This window comes from Ctenopharyngodon idella, chromosome 3 (genome assembly GCF_019924925.1).
Source record: "Ctenopharyngodon idella isolate HZGC_01 chromosome 3, HZGC01, whole genome shotgun sequence".
Taxonomy (NCBI): Eukaryota; Metazoa; Chordata; class Actinopteri; order Cypriniformes; family Xenocyprididae; genus Ctenopharyngodon; species Ctenopharyngodon idella.
Genome location: NC_067222.1, coordinates 15684407 through 15697891, shown reverse-complemented (window position 1 = coordinate 15697891; position 13485 = coordinate 15684407). Strand labels below are relative to the sequence as shown.

The 13485-nt window shown below is 33.9% G+C and overlaps 1 non-coding gene and 1 pseudogene across 1 annotated transcript; both read right to left on the bottom strand.

Annotated features, from left to right (window-relative positions):
* Positions 1 to 981: 981 nt before the first annotated feature.
* On the bottom strand, positions 982 to 1097 carry LOC127510279 (uncharacterized; annotated as a pseudogene).
* A 97-nt stretch (positions 1098 to 1194) lies between these two features.
* On the bottom strand, positions 1195 to 1313 carry LOC127510272 (5S ribosomal RNA). Its single transcript, XR_007929526.1, has one exon. It is a non-coding gene; the product is annotated as a 5S ribosomal RNA (ribosomal RNA).
* Between the last annotated feature and the right edge of the window lie 12172 nt (positions 1314 to 13485).

Sequence of the window (13485 nt, the reverse complement as noted above, 5' to 3'; positions counted from 1 at the left end):
TTTTTTTTTATTTTTTAATATAATATTTTATATTATATTTTTCGTACAGAGTAATATATTGGCCTAACCAACAAGAATATCTGCCAACACAATAGGCCTATATACTAAAACCAACCCGATCTTATGAGAAAATGTAACTATTTCATCAGTTCGTAAGAAAACGTATGAATGAGATCGTACGAATGAGCCGGCAAAATATTCTTATGAACTGCTGCAAGACTGTGTTGACTAAAACACGAATTAATGTAAACTGCTGATTCATTTATTGAAATGGACATGAAAGAACTGATTTGTAGAAATGTATCTTCCCAAAGCGCATTTGCAAATGAGGTCTACCAAATAGCAACCGGAATTATTAGGTTAACTAGATATCCTCCCGATCTCACGGCAATTTGTACGTATTTTACGAGTTGCCAAATTCGTATCATTTCATACGAATGACCTACCCCTAACCCCACCCATAAACCTCGTAAAATAAGTACGAATTGGTCCAACTCGACCCGCTCCGAGCGGCGCGCTAACAAGGACGCTGCAGATATCTGAGGCCAGGGGAGTGAGGTTTACACGCACTGGCTCCGTTACACTTAGATTTAAACGAGATCATTGTTTCTGCCTAAATTAATATATGATGTTAGCTAACTGCATAATCGTATTATATTTAAACTGTAGGCTACATTTCTGAAATATGGACATTACTTGGACACAGATAAGATTAGTCTAAAATATAATGTTGACATGCATTTTCTGTGAAGCTGCTTTGAAACAATATTTATTATGATAAGCGCTTTATAGCCTACAAATAAACGTGAAATGAATTGACTCGCGCGGAGCGAATAAAAAATGTTTTAAGCTGCAACGGAAATTTAGATTAAGGGGCCATTTCACAGAATGGGCGTGCTCAGAGTGGTATGGCCGTAAGCGAAATCTGCAGCCAAGAGTGGCCTATTTAAAATGTTAGAACAATAGTGAAGTAAAACAAAAAGCTTACACCTGGTATTCCGAGACGGTCTCCCATTCAAGTACTAACCAGGCCCGACCCTGCTTAGCTTCCGAGATCAGACGAGATGGGGCGTACTCAGAGTGGTATGGCCGTAAGCGAAATCTGCTGCCTAGAGTTGGCAATTTTAGACTTTCATAGACTTTTTAGAATTTTAGACTTTTTTTTTTTTTTTTTTTTTTTTTGAAAACACAAAACGCTTACAGCACCTGGTATTCCCAGGCGGTCTCCCATCCAAGTACTAACCAGTCCCGACTCTGCTTAGCTTCCGAGATCAGAGGAGATTGGGCGTGCTCAGAGTGGTATGGCCGTAAGCGAAATTTACAGCCAAGAGTGGCCTATTTAAAATGTTAGAACAACAGATCTTGTATAATGTGATAAACTGCTTGGAGTTTAAAACTCCAATAAACAAACAAATAAAACAGAGAAAGCACATGGGAGAGCCTTTCTCTCTCGGCATCATCTGGATCTTATGCAGGCCGAGAGAAGACTAAAAGTAAGTCCTCTCATTTTAATTTCTGTATATTTAATGAAATTGTAACTATGAATGAGAGGGTCAATCTCAACATTACCTAAATTATTTCTTAGATGTTATTTGTTTATTTTAAAAATATTAAATTTAGGTAAGTCACTCATTCCTGAGGGTGAGTAATTAATGACAGAAATTTCATTTTTGGGTGAACTAACCCTTTAATAGTGTGAATATTAGTTGATATAATACTATTCACCTGTATCATGAGTTTTACAGTTGGAATTACTTAAATTGTAGACTTTTAGGATTAGTTTTACAGTGTGAATGCCATACTTGCAGGGAGCCAGTCCACCACGACGTGACTTCATATTTTTGTCTTTGTCTTTCTTATCTTTTGTAAAAGATGGAGAGAAACCATACTATGCAGTTGCCAGAAACACACACCCATGGCATGCTGCAAGGGAAGGAGTGAAACACAACTATTCCCAGTCCTGTTCCCAAAACTCATGTGCCATTTAAAAAGCATAAGAGCATGTCAATTAATTCCTTTGTATTCACCTCAAGAAAGTGTTTATTTTAAAGAAATGGTTGGTTATTTGTTCAAATAATTCATATTTGTGACAGAAAAAGCACTTTATATTAAGGCAAGGTGTATTTTAATAAAAAACACATTTTCATTTTAAAGAATGAATTATTTTTTTTAAATAATTTAATTTATTTAACTATTGTGTAAATGATGGATCAAACAAAACTGATAAAAACAGTGGTTTAACTTGATTTTTTTAGAAAAATAAATAAATTTAGTAACAGGAATGAACACTTTGTAACAGGAAGGATAACTGAGTAACAGGAATGAGTGTCCGTATGTGTGTGAGAAAGAGAGATTTCTGTGTTGAAAGGATGTGCTGTGTACTACTAGTACATCACAGCGAAGGAGGTGGAAAGAGAAAGAAGGAGAGAGAGGAGAAGAGAGAGGGGGGAGAGGGAGGGAAGGAAAGACAAAAAAAGGGGGGGAAGAGAGGGTTGCAGTTGTGTTTCACTCCTTCCCTTGCAGCATGCCATGGGTGTGTGTTTCTGGCAACTGCATAGTATGGTTTCTCTCCATCTTTTACAAAAGATAAGAAAGACAAAGACAAAAAGATGAAGTCACGTCATGGTGGACTGGCTCCCTTCAAGTATGGCATTCACACTGTAAAACTAATCCTAAAAGTCTACAATTTAAGCAATTCCAACTGTAAAACTCATGATACAGGTGAATAGTATTATATCAACTAATATTCACACTATTAAAGGGTTAGTTCACCCAAAAATGAAAATTCTGTCATTAATTACTCACCCTCATGCCGTTTTACACCCGTAAGACCTTCGTTGATCTTCGGAACACAAATTAAGATATTTTTGTTGAAATCCGATGGCTCCGTGAGGCCTGCATAGCCAGCAATGACATTTCCTCTCTCAAGATCCATAAAGGTACTAAAAACATATTTAAATCAGTTTGGTGCGCCAAAAAAAAATAAAAAAATAACGACTTCTGCTTCAGGAATATTCGGAGCGTTATGAATCAGCGTGTCGAATCATGATTCGAATCGTGTGTCAAATCGCCAAACTGCTGAAATCACGTGACTTTGGCGCTCCGAACTGCGGATTCGACACGCTGATTCATAACGCTCCGAAGCTTCCTGAAGCAGTGTTTTGAAATCGGCCATCACTAAATAATTCGTTATTTTGGGTTTTTTTTGGTGCACCAAAAATATTCTCGTGGCTTTATAATATTAATATTGAACCACTGTACTCACATGAACTGATTTAAATATGTTTTTAGTACATTAATGGATCTTGAGAGAGGAAATGTCATTGCTCCCTATGAAGGCCTCATGGAGCCATCGGATTTAAACAAAAATATCTCAATTTGCGTTCCGAAGATTAACGAAGGTCTTACAGGTGTGGAACGGCATGAGGGTGAGTAATAAATGACAGAATTTTCATTTTTGGGTGAACTAACCCTTTAAATCAACAAAACAGAGGACTCTACTCACTCCTGTTACTCTTAACTCACTCCTGTTATTTTTATATGAGTAACAGGACTGAAAGTAACAGGATTGAGTTTTTAAGCAAATAATGATCAAATACATATTTGCTAATAGCATGAGGATACTGAGCAACTTCTAGTGACTTACCTAAATTTAATATTTTTAAAATAAACAAATAACATCTAAGAAATAATTTAGGTAACGTTGAGATTGACCCTCTCATTCATAGTTACAATTTCATTAAATATACAGAAATTAAAATGAGAGGACTTACTTTTAGTCTTCTCTCGGCCTGCATAAGATCCAGATGAAGCAACTTCCTGTTGAAAATGTGTCTTGTGGCATGTTTCAAATTTTTCAGAGGGGGAAATGTGTGAGGGTAACAGGACTGAGTGAAAACCTGGGGACATGACTAATATGTGTATTTTATATAACATATTATGGATTTCTTACGAAATTTCTTTTTGTTTAGCATAGATGGTATATGGAGTAACACAACAATGCAAAAATAATAAGATTTCTGAAAGATTTTAATGATTATATTTCATGATAAAGTTAAGCATTAGATAGCAGGGACATGTAACAAATGTTATTTTTTTTTTTTTAGTGTTCTCAGTAGTTTTTAATGTTTTAAATTATATATTTTAAATTTGCAGTTAGATTAATGTTCAGGACACTTTGCTTAATAATAAAATGTATTTTAGAGTTCATTTTCATTCATATTTATACATAAAATGTCCTGGGGACAGAAATGGCACCCATTCAGTGGAATAGCTCTAAGACGTTTTTTAAATATTTCACTCTTTTTACAGATTTATTATTAAAAGTCAAAGACAGAGGTTCAGGCCCCGCGGGAGGAAGATCGAGGTTTACAAACAAATTAAAAAAGCGGGAGGAATAGATTACTTCGCATTTAAAATGTAAAATAAATGTGTATGTCGCATACGTTTTCCTATGGCGCTGATACCAAAAAAAGAATCGCTAAACTGCTGTTTTTAGGATGGTTTCCATAGCTAGGCTATATTCAGAGACTGAAAGGTGTGGTTTTTACTGCATCAAGGAGTTTTCTAGCTTTTCCTTCAGTCTATCATTCGTCTGCAATTTTTTTCTTTTTTATCATATCGCTTTTAGTGCGAAAGATGGTGAAAATGAAAAGTTTATGACAGGAGCACAAAGAAAAGACAGATATATGTCTGAGTCAACAAGGAACCGCTCTTGCGCACGTTCATTCGCTCGCGCGCACACGAACATAATCTAATGTATCTAGCTCATTCATTTTATGAACCTGCTTATCATAAAAACGGTCGTATATGACTAACTATCGGCTATTTAAAAGCATTCCATACCTTAAGCGGATCCTTAATCAAAATAAGTGATGCAAGTAGAGACAGTTTCTTCTGGACTGAAGCACGTTCTCGCTCTGTTGTTTATATAGCCCAGCCTTCACACACCGGAAGACCGCACTGACCATATTTGGAGCTATGGATGTAAAACGCGTGTAGCCAATCTCTGTGAGGTTCAGGCAGTGACGTCTGTCTTGAGCATTTAAAATATGCAGGTAGTGCTGGAGTTTATGGTGGATTTAGTGTGTAAATCATATGTTTACACACTGGACGTTTTGTACACACACACACACACACACACATATATACAGGGCTTGACATTAACTTTTTCGTTCACCAGCCACTGTGGCTAGTGGTTTTCCAAAAAAAGTAGCCACTCAGCACTTTCACTGGCCACAATTTTGCTGATTGGGAAATTACATTTTATATGATTAAAGTTGACTTCATGCTAAAAATTACTTGATTTTGAGTCATTTTACTTGATTTAGCTAGATTTAAAACGTTTTCAATCTTTCAGATGCAGATTGACCACCTAAATCAAAAATACATGGCATATCAGCTGGTATGTATGGGTGGGCAATATGACTATAATATGAGAAATTTTATAATTTTATAAAGTTATTTTTGTCAGGCTATACAAAATGAATAAAAAAAATAGCAAATTACCAATACAATAGTAAACTAAATAAACCTTTTTTTTTTTTTTCAGATACAGTAGGTTTATTTAATATGTATACATTTATTTAACTATTTGATTAACATTAATGACAGACAGTATTTAATTGGGCTGATGAATGCATGGACGTAATATACTGACACAGATCCAGTTTTTACCCACCTGTTTACATCCACTTAAGCCATAACCGACTGTATCCACATGAGATACTCCACACGATGAACATTTTGACATCTGTGTGTATATATATTTGACTATTTAGGCGCGAGGAGAACTGATCGTGCGCGCGCAAGAGAGAGATGTTCTCACACTTCTGTTGTGAGCCATTAAGCGCTATTCCGCCTATCCCACTTTCACTAACTGCAGGTTCATCGATAACGAATTGTGATTGAATTGTAATTTTGTGCTACAAGCGTGGCTACACTGTAAAAAATGAATGTGATTTTAACGGTAAAATATTGTAAAAACGCTACAGAAAAAAATTGTAAATAGGTTAACCTTAAGTTCCCGTATTATATACAGTGAAAAACTGTAAAAGCTCTAACCAGACATTTATGCAATTTTCACAGTAAAATGCTGTAAATTTTACAATTTACTTACGTAAAAAACAAACAAAATCAATGTATAATTTACAGTCAAAATCTGTAAACTGATATTCCCACAATTCCCTGTGTGACACTCCACATTTGAAAGTATTTTGTTTAAATAATCATGTTTCTTAATAGTTTTTGTTATCAGTTATGTACATTAGGGTTTTATGTTACATCTTCTGTTGTTTAATGAATGTTTATTGCATTATTTAAGTATTGTGGATTACCATGATGATGTTTTACGTTTGCATGAATGACTCTGTGCACCTTCTTATATTAGTCTATATTTCAGCTCGTGGAAAAGCTACTTGTGATGAACTCTGATTCTTCATGTGGCTTTCTCTTTTACCACCTGCATTATTATGGTGGTTGTCAGTATATGTTAAAGGTAAAAAAACTGATTTTAGTAGTAGTGTGCATTGTTGAATTTATTGGTTTACATTCAAATTTTCTTAAAATACAGTTTTATACTGTAAAATGTACATTTTGTTCTGTAAATGTGTTTACAGTTTTCCTGTATTTTTTACAAAATTATTCTTTTTAATTTTGCGAAATTATCTCACGTTGCTATCTGTGTTTAAACTAAACTCATTAAAACCATGACAAGTTAAACATTCATCCGTAACACGCGAAAGAGAGCTCGCGCGCTCTGTGAGGAGATTTGTGTGTGCGCTCATCCGAAGCGCTTCACAGCGCGCAAATACTCTCGCGCAAATTCTCTTTCAAGTCTTGCACCTAAACGGACAAATTCACACAAAAATGATGTCAACATGCCCATCTTAGCGAGTATCCTAACAAACATAGTAGGTTATGTCTTAGGAGAAAAACGAGACAGACGACGCATGTGTATCAGTCTCAGTGTACTGGATCTTTGAATTATGTCTTAAAAGGACAGCAGTCTAATATTCCTGCTTTCTGTGTTTAATGTTAATCAAAAGACAAAAGACGAAGAAATCACTCCTGACTGAATAGCTATTGTAACTTAATGTTTAATCTTTATTTAATTATTCAAATTCGTTTTTATGCAGTTATTTTATATTGATTACTTTGTTCAATTTCTGTATCTGAAAACTATTGTTAGATAGTTGAAAAACCTGTAAAGCATTGTTGATTTTTTTTTTTATGGGTGCTTATAAATGTATGAATTATATTAAATCATATCATTTGGATATTTGGTGTCCTTTTTTGGAAAGACATCTAAATTTAACTTGAAAAATACAGTTTTGTGAAATTCACAATCGCGATCGATTAATCGATTAATCGCGATTAATAATAATAATAATAATAATAATAATCTATTGACAGCCCTAATACACACACACACACACACACACACACACACACACACACACACACATATATATATATATATATTTATTTTTATTTTTTTTTTTATTATTGTGATTATACTGACTGGGTTTATAAAAGTTTACAAAATTGACAGGATATCTTTACTTGGGGCATTTGGAAACAAAGCTTGCCTATTTCCAAAATGATTCCCAGAATACCATAATTTCACATTATTTTTTGATCGGCCACTAAAATCCTTAAATAATATAAAAACATCAAACATTATTACACACCCTGCTCGATGTAGTTACATAACTCTACGTGTAAACGGCACCTCAGTCAGTGCATGGATTGCGCGCGTGCCCTATCGGCATGGAGAAAAGATCATCCTATCATTCTGTCTTATGTTAAATGTAAAAGATAACTATAAATAAAATTAAAATAAATAAATAAATAAATAAATCGTTCCTTGTTCGCGAAAGACACATCAATAGCAGTGACATGAGTCTTGATATTTGCGGTCTAAGGCGTTACTCATTACAAAACACTTTTGCTCACAAAACACCTATAGGTGATTCTATGATTGAAGATAGGCTACATTTTGTTCATTGTGGTGCTTTTTCAAATTGTTATTTTTTTTTAAATTATTTTAGTAATTTGTTACTCATTGTCATAAATCACAAGAGTTACAGGACATAACAATATAATATTTTCTGTAAAAAGTGCCTTATGTAGCTGAAAATCATGATTTCTTGTTGTCTGAATTAGTCAGTGTATTTCTTCCATGCATCATGTTGTGTAATCTAAATATTCTATTTTACAATTCTTTTGGTAATATTTAATTTATTTTTCTGATAAAATTGATTCTGTGGTGAAGTAAATACTACAGAAAAAAACAAATGTAGCCTAATTGCTACATGAAATAGTTAAGGCAATAATAATAATAAAAAAGTAAATTCTATGTTAGTACTCAATTCAAGCTTATCAACATTATAAAATTAAGTAAAACTTATTCAGATTTTCTGATACTGGTGTTCCCATCATGCACTGGGTCTTGAATAATTAATGAGGTTGAATTTTCGCTGTAATTACACTGTTTTATCATTGCTTTTGTTGTTAGGTTTAGTAATTTGCCATTTTGTGACATTTGGAGTTCATTTTCTACTCAAAACGGCACATTCATACTCAAAAACGACCCATTGAATGTGTATTGAGGTCTCTGTGTTCAGGTGCCATGTTACTTCTAATATGTAGACAATGTCTACACATTATTTATTGTATCATTTACTTAGATGTTTCTAAAACATACACTTTAAAGCATGGTTTAATTCAGTGTTATATTGTAAAAAGTAGTGCAAAGGAAACTTCAACTACACACACACACACACACACACACACACACACACACACACACACACACACACACACACACACAGGATTAGAGAAATACTAAAATTAAGTTTACTTTGTGCGATTTTTTTTTCAACAGAGAAAAAATAAGTAGTTTGTACAAAGACTAATCTTGTTTGATCTACTTAATAAAATTATGCAAAAAGAAAATCATCACTTTTTTTAAGTAAATCAAGCAGATTTTTTTTTTTTTATCAGTGTAAAAGCCCTAAATAATAACTGCCCTAATTCTACAACATTAAACTGTTTAAAGATAACTTATCCCACACAAAGATAAATATGGTACTTTCCCTCTCTGATAAGATCTGAAGCATGTGTGTGTATCTGATCTGAACAGGTATGTGTGCTCTCTCTGAGAAAATAGCCTATTTTAATCTAAAAAAAGTTCTTCCATGTTATTTTGTAAAATGTCAAAATTGTTACCATAATATCAAAAGGAAAACAGAATTTATCACTGATCACACAATGGATTGTTTAAAAGTCCTTTAATCATGATTTCAGCTTTTAGCATTTATGCTAACAAGTGCAGTTTCTGGCTTTAAAGGATTAGTTCACTTTCAAATGAAAATAAGCCCAAGCTTTACTCACCCTCAAGCCATGACTTTCTTCTTTCAGATGAACATAATCGAGGCAAGATTTTTGAAGAATACAGAAAAAAAGACAAATTTCATACTTGAATCAATGAGTGTTATATACCAGTAACAATCATAGCCTAATCTTGCTTATTCAATTAAAGATCTTAACGATTTCTGAAGAAATTTTTCATATAGGCCTAGCCTATTTAAACTTGTCAAAATCCTAAAAGCTTGTTGTTTTTCAGGTTTAAATTAGACTTTAAATGACGTGTGGTTTGCATGGAGGAAATCCCGCAGTAAATTCTTTTGCTCTCAAAGCTGTAAGCTCAAATGCAGCAGAGCAGGGGTGCTGTAAATAAAAAAGAGAGAGAATATTATATGAATTTCTGGATCTTGAGAGGTTAGGTGACTGCTGTCAATGGAGGCCTCACTGAGCCATTGGATTTCATCAAAAATGTCATTTGAGTTCTGGAGATGAACAAAGGCCTTACCAAATGCATACATTTAAAATGTATAATTAAACACATTACCCGGAAAACTAGGGGTTTACCAGCAGCGGGTTTCCTGTAGTCCGTGTACTTGAGATTCTAAGAAATCCAGGGCATTTCACTGTGTTATTTTCACACTCACGTCAACACGTATAAGTGGTCACAAACACAACTGCTTATAAATCTCTCGTGAAATAGGTCATCACATCGACTGTCATTAAACACATAATTCTGCACCTAATAAACATCATGAAATTCTTGACCAAACTTCAGTTACTTTATTCTTCCTGTAAGCAGAATGAAACAACCACTTCTTTCTAGTTTAATTTTAAGTAGTCATAGTCTAAAACACTGGTTTGAGTGGCTACAATTTATTTGTTTTTTATTTCTGCTGATATCTCCATGGGTGATGAAAAGTTTGTGATGCTCAGTACTCAGAGTCAGAAAATATACAGCTCATTTATTAATTCATTTTAAAAGCATATCCTTCAAACAGGGATAGTTTACATGAGTTTACTGTATTCCAGTATTTGGAGTGTTTCAATTGTGCAATTGATTCTAACATGGAGTGTGTGTATATTATATATATATATATATATATATATATATATATATATAAATCATGTTTTCATGTTTATAAGCTGACATTTTCAGTAGTATTATTAATTATTTTACTCACTGAATTACACACATATTTTCTCCAAAGTTCCAACTTCATCTCCATCGATCATCTATAAAGGGCCCTTACTCTTCCTCACCACAATATTTCTGCTGCGGATGGTGTTTCCAGAAGCACTTTTCCCGCTCTAGTTTTTCCCATCCTGATCTGGGGCCTGATATATAAACGTTGGGCATAGAAATGTGCGTACGCAATTTACATATCGGAATTTATAAAATAAATAAATAAACAAACTAGGCGCAAATATGTGCGCACCATGCGGACACTCTACACACTTTTACTGGAGTGAGAGAAGTAATTAACAGAATAATTTAAGCTCTCTTTTACATTTGATATACACATTTAAATTAAATATGCCACTCTCATTAGTGGAGAAAAGCACTGAAATTACATAAATCCATCATACAGAAGTTAAACAAAAATGATATGAATGTAAATGCTTTTGAACACTTTTCCTGTGGCATGCAGTGTTTTAATGTTTTAATGACATCGAGGAGTTAGGCGCATGATCATTCTTCTTTTTAAAAACTGCACAAATATTTCTGTTCTGGCGTACGCATGGTTTTAAAAAGCTGAAAACTTTTGTGCATAAGCATAATTTTGTTCATACGCACACATTTACGATGAAATCTACATAAAGCTTTATACATGAGGCCCCAGGGCCCTCATTTATCAACGGTGCGTACGGACAGATTTGTGCGTAATGAGTGCGTAAGAACAGTGTGGGATTCAACAACTTGTACTTATACGTAGAAATGTGTGTAAATATAAGCACACCTATATATGTCCTGTGTTTCCTTTAATAATAAAACACTCAATTTATAATTTGTCTAGTTTTAAACATGATGCGTAATTGGTGTCAAAACCTATAAAAGACAGCTGTGAAAAATGTTTGTCCCAGTGCAATGGCTTATCTTGCGTTATTGGAAGACCTGGCAGAGAGCGCATTTTCCTGCTCGGCGAGAGCACAGAGTCCTCTCTGTCATTATTGCGGTGAGAAAAAAATACAATCACGTGATTTTTAAAGGGAAGTGTTGTCACCATATATGGTTAATTGGAGGCGTTTCCGAATGCTAATGAAATCCCACAGGTACTTACGCACATGTGGAATTTATCAACAATGATTGCTTACTAATGTGCGTAAGAACTGTGTGCGCACATTTGATAAATACGGATTTTCTCGTACTTAGGCACATTCTAAATTTTATTCGTAGGACAAAATATAGAACCTTTTCTACGCACTGTTGATAAATGAGGGCCCAGATCTTTCCTCTCAGGAATCTGACAAATCTCACTGGGGTTCCTTACGGCATATTTACATAATTTAAAATTATTACAATATTGTACATTATATTAAAGTGTTTACTTTGGCACATCTTTCATTCTGAAGAAAATAATAGATGTAGGCTACTTCTCTCAAGTTTAATTAATAGCTCTATTCCAAAATAATAATTGCCACATGATCCTGCACTGGGGGAAAAATGAACTTTTATCGAAGCCTAAAATAGGACTATTATTTATTAGCTATCGCTGAATCAACATAAATGCATTAAATATATAGGCTACTATCCCAATCAGGTAGAAATATCAATTGTGTAGCAGTGTAATAGCAGACTATAGCGTGTACCGAGTTTAAAAAAAATAGCCTAGATAAACCTGTCGATTTAAAGAGATTGCTATTTAATCTAAACATTAACATGATTGCAATTTCTGCGGAACTTGCCATGTCAAAACGTATCTCTTATATTGACGAGCAACATCATATCGTATGAAGTTTCAGTGTTTCATTTAGATTCTGAAAATCTATTCTTATGACTCAGCCCACCAAACAGATGAATTCGACATATACAGCAAACAACTTGAAGGTTTATCTGTGCGCTGATCAGTTTTATCCCGTTTGCAAAGTGCCGCGCATTTCAGCCGCGCGCCTCTCGCGCGAGTGATTACAAAGCGCGTGATGGCTAGAGAGAACGACGGTTACATGGTAAATGAAAAACTTATTTTAATTGCTTTTGTCTAACTTTTTTTTTTACTTAGCCTACGCGTTTCTTTTAATAAACAAACAACAGAGAGGTGGTTTACTGTGTTGTCCAGGAGGCTGGTGAGATGCGCAATTAGAATGTCATTAATTTGGTGACTTTTTCATATTATAATTTTACTTTTAAAACAATTTATTTCTTTAGTCATTTTTTCAATCATTTGTTCATTATTTGATTTATTATAGCAATCCACATATAATTATGTCTGACAGATGATGGCGGTATGGGGGTTTAATAAAACGTGAAAGTAACTTGACAGATCTCAAAATATGTCAGTGTTTTTTCTCAGGATGCACCAGTAATTTTCAGTGAACGTTTATAAAAGCTACTTAAATGTCCTAATTGAACTAAGGCTTAATACTGGCTTAGGCTAAGCCCTGTCTGTGTAACCCCATTATATATAATACTTTGTTGTGTTATGCCTACGGTTAATTCAGTTTTTAGCTGTTTAATTAAATCAATTAATTAAAATAATACAAAAATTAAAAACCATAAAATTATCCCATGATAGGAACCTCTAAAAGGTTCTATATATAACCTTTTTCCTGGCTACAAATAATCCTAAAGTGTTCTTTTGATTCAACCCTTACAAAGGGTTCCATACGGAATCTTTTAGGGGTTCCAAATATGAAGCGCCTGATAGAACCCTTTACAGCCTCTCAAATGTTTGTATCCCACAGTCGCCAGTTTTAGGGTTAATAGGAAAGAGCTTGTTCTCCATTACTGCAACCTTAGTTCAAATATTAGTCAACCTTTGTTAAATTTTATATAATTAATTCTTCGACAATTCTTACTTAGAGTAAGATCTTTTTACAAAATTTTGTAACTGAAAAAGTAAACATTGAATGTTTCACATTCTATTAGTTGTCAAAATAAATTAATCGCCACAGTTCTAA